This window comes from Colobus angolensis, unplaced genomic scaffold (assembly GCF_000951035.1).
Source record: "Colobus angolensis palliatus isolate OR3802 unplaced genomic scaffold, Cang.pa_1.0 Scaffold139, whole genome shotgun sequence".
Taxonomy (NCBI): Eukaryota; Metazoa; Chordata; class Mammalia; order Primates; family Cercopithecidae; genus Colobus; species Colobus angolensis.
Genome location: NW_012114477.1, coordinates 1,177,442 through 1,181,455, shown reverse-complemented (window position 1 = coordinate 1,181,455; position 4,014 = coordinate 1,177,442). Strand labels below are relative to the sequence as shown.

The 4,014-nt window shown below is 38.6% G+C and overlaps 1 protein-coding gene across 1 annotated transcript in view; it reads right to left on the bottom strand.

Annotated features, from left to right (window-relative positions):
- The window catches only part of TTC28 (tetratricopeptide repeat domain 28), a 720,135-nt gene that overhangs the window by 586,991 nt on the left and 129,130 nt on the right, over positions 1 to 4,014 (bottom strand). The gene's annotated exons all lie outside the window — the stretch shown is intronic.

The window sequence follows — 4,014 nt, the reverse complement described above, 5'->3', positions numbered from 1 at the left end:
GAGAAAGAAAGAAAGAAAGAAAGAAAGAAAGAAAGAAAGAAAGAAAGAAAGAAAGAAAGAAAGAAAGAAAGAAAGAAAGAAAGAAAGAAAAAGAATCAGCAAAGTTAGCAGACAATCCATGGAGTGAGCGAAAATCTTCACAATCTATATATCCAACAAAGGACTGATATTCAGAAACTATGAAGAACTCAAACAAATCAGCAAGAAAACAACAATCCCATCAAAAAGTGGGCTAAACACATGAATAGACAATTCTCAAAAGAAGACATACAAATGACCAACAAGCATATGGAAAAATGCTCAACATCACTAATTATCAGGGAAATGCAAATCAAAACCACAATGCAATACCACCTCACTCCTGCAAGAATGGCCATAATGAAAAAATAACAGATATTGGCATGGATGTAGTGAAAAGGGACCACTTTTACACTGTTGGTGGGAATGCAAACCAGTACAACCACTAGGGAAAACAGTGTGGAGGTTCATTAAAGAACTAAAAGTAGATCTACCATTTGACCCAGCAATCCCGTTACTAGGTATCTACCCAGAGGAAAAGAAGTCATTATGCAAAAAGATACTTGCACACCTATGTGTAATAATACAGCAGCACAATTTCCAATTGTAAAAATACAGAACCAGCCCAAACGCCCATCAATCAATGAGCAGATAAAGAAAATGTGGCATATGTTATACCATGAAATACTACTCAGCCATAAAAAGGAACAAAATAATGGCATTTGCAGCAACCAGAAAGGAACTGGAGACCATTATTCTAGGTGAAGTAACTCAGGAATGGAAAACCAAACATTGTACGTTCTCACTTATATGTGGGAGCCAAGCTATGAGGACACAAAGGCATACGAATGATACATTGGACTTTGGGGACTAGAGGAAAAGGGTAGGGGTTGCCGAGGGATAAAAGACTACACTTTGGGTACACTGCTTGGGCGATGAGTGCACCAAAATCTCAGAAATCGCCACTGAAGTACTTATTAATGTAACCAAACACCAACTGTTCCCCAAAAACCTATTAAAACAAATTTTTAAATGCAATATTTTAGTTATGTCTTTTTTAATTCCACAAATTAGACGTTACTCTTTCATACAGATATTTCTTGTTTACATTTATCCACGTTTACTAATTTTGTTGCTCATCATCATATATCAGACTTTTCTGAGATCATTTTCCTTCAGCATAAAATATACCCTCTAGTGAAGGGTTCATGGCAAACTCAGTTTTGGTTAATTTAAAAAAAATGCCCTATTTCTCGGCTGGGCACGGTGGCTCACACCTGTAATCCCAGCACTTTGGGAGGTCAAGGTGGGTGGATCACATGAGGTCAGGAGTTCAAGACCAGCCTGGCCAACATAGTAAAAACCCGTCTCTACTAAAAATGCAAAAATTAGCTGGACGTGGTGGCATATGTCTGTAGTCCCAGCTACTCAGGGGGCTGAGGCAGGAGAATCACTTGAACTCGGGTGGCGGAGGTTGCAGTGAGCCAAGATCGCGCCACTGCACCCCAGCCTGGGCAACAGAACAAGACCCTGTCTCAAAAAGAAGCCCTATTTCTCTTTCATTCTTAAAAGACCATTTTTCTAAATATATAACACTAGGCCAACTGATACTTTCCTCCACGCTATGCATGCCGATACTGGTCTCTAGCTTCCAGTTTTGCTATTCAGAAATCTAACATCAGTCCAAGTGTTATTATTATCTAAGTAATCCATTTTTTCTTTCTGGTTACTTTTAAGATTTTTCCCATTGCCTTTGATGTTCTTTAGTATATTAGGCATCTAATGCTGCATGAGAAGTTATCCTCAAAACATGGTGACTTAAAACAATAAACATTTATTATCCCACAGTTTCTGTGGTTGAAGAACTGAGAAGCAGCTTAGATGGCTGATTCTGGCTCTAGGTATTTTATGAGGCTGCAGTTGAGATGTTAGCTAGAGCTATAATCAGCTGAAGGCTTGGCCAGGGCAGGAGGATACACTTTCAAGGTAACTCATTCATATGCCTCATAAGCTGATGCTGGTTATTGGCAGGAGGGCTCAATTCTTCTCCACTCGGGCTTTTCCATGGTTGCCTGAGTGACCTCACAACATGGTGACTGGCTTCATCCAGAGAGAGTGCTCCAAGAATGGGAAAGGTGGAAGCTACAATGTCTTTAACCTCCAACTCCTTCATTTGCACAATACCCTTATTAGTTATGAAAGTCAGCCCCATTAAGTGTGAGTGAGAACAATATAAGGTTGTGAAAGAAAGAATCATTAGGGATCATCTTGGAGGCTGGCTACCAGACACAGTTTCACCTACAATATCTTTAGGTGTGGGTTTAATTATTCTGCTTTGTAAAAGTAGAGCTTTTCTATATATATAAACTCAAGTCTTTCAATAATTTTAGAAAATTTTCAGGCATTATCTCTTCCAATATCGTCTCTCCTGCATTTTCTTGTCTTGCTTTCTGGGATTCTGAGTAGAGACCTGTATTAAACCTTCATATTCCATTTCTCTTAACCTCTCTGTCATATATTCCATTTCTCTGCCTCTGTGCTACATTCTATGTGATTTCTCCAAACCATCTTCTAGTTCACAAATTCTCTCTGAAGCTAGGTTAATCTGCTATTTAACCAATCTATTGGGGTTTTTATTCCAACAACTACATTCTTCACGTACAGACATTCTATTTGGTTCATTTTCAAATCTTCTTGGTCATATTTGATACTCTCTTGCTGCTCACTCATTTTTGTGAGTTCATCTCTTATATCTTTAAATATTTTATGCATAGTTATTTAATATTCTACACCTGATCCCTTCAATATCTTAAGTTCTTGGGGTCTGTTGTATTTTTCAGCCACCTCCTTAATAATGATTTGTTTCCTTCTGTATTTGATCATATTGGATTGTGACTTCAAATCTAGTTGATCTTAAATAGAGAATCCTTGGTGGTAAATGAAGAAAGTTTTCCTTCAGAGACAGAATTTATATTTGCTTCCTCCAGGAACTATGGGCTCTATCAATCTTCTCTGGCTCCCTTCAACAGTCCCTGGCTTAAGGCTGGAATTTCATATTCAGCTTTCTTATCTTGTTACCTACCTAAGGCTTAGACTCCCAACTACCATGCTGATATAAACATTTACCTCCAAGGCTACTTTCATGTGTGATTATTTTTTACTGTTTCAGTCTTAGTTCATAATTTTTAGCTGTAATTTTGTCATCGTTATTTTTTTTTTACTTTTGATAAACGTTGTATAATTTCACTTAATTTCTGCAAGTCCAGCAATGCATTCGTTAGTGGTTTGTTGTGAAAGGTTCCCATAACCTAACTTGTCTGTTATTCTTCTGAAGGTGAAATACCCAAATCCTTTCCTTACCCATGCTCATCTTTTACCTGATAAATAATTCCAGAGGAACTATCATGGACTAATTTAACATTTATCATAAGTAATTTATTATTCAGAGTTCATTTACATGGTAAGATGTAAACTGTCACCAAGAAACCAAAAATGTTGGTGTATTTTTGTCAAGTAGTACCTCACTGATGTGGATAAAATGCGGATTCAGCATGTCAGAAATATTGGCCAGGCGTGGTGGCTCACGCCTGTAATCCCAGCACTTTGGGAGGCAGAGACAGGTGGATCACCTGAGGTCAGGAGTTCAAGACCACCCTGACCAACATGGTGCAATCCTGTCTTTACTAAAAATACAAAATATTAACTGGGCATGGTGGCACATGCCTGTAATCCCAGCTACTTGGGAGGCTGAGGCAGGAGAATCACTTGAACCCAGGAGGCGGAGGTTGTAGTGAGCTGAGATTGCACCATGACACTCCAGCCTGGGCAACAATAGTGAAACTCAATCTTGAAAAAAAGAAAAAAGAAAAAAAGAAAGATATATTGCAAAAACTTAATAATAGATTATCCTAAAGAATTTCCGTTTCTGGCCGAGCACAGTGGCTCACGCCTGTAATCCCAGCACCTTGGGAGGCCAAGGCAGGCAAATCACCTGAG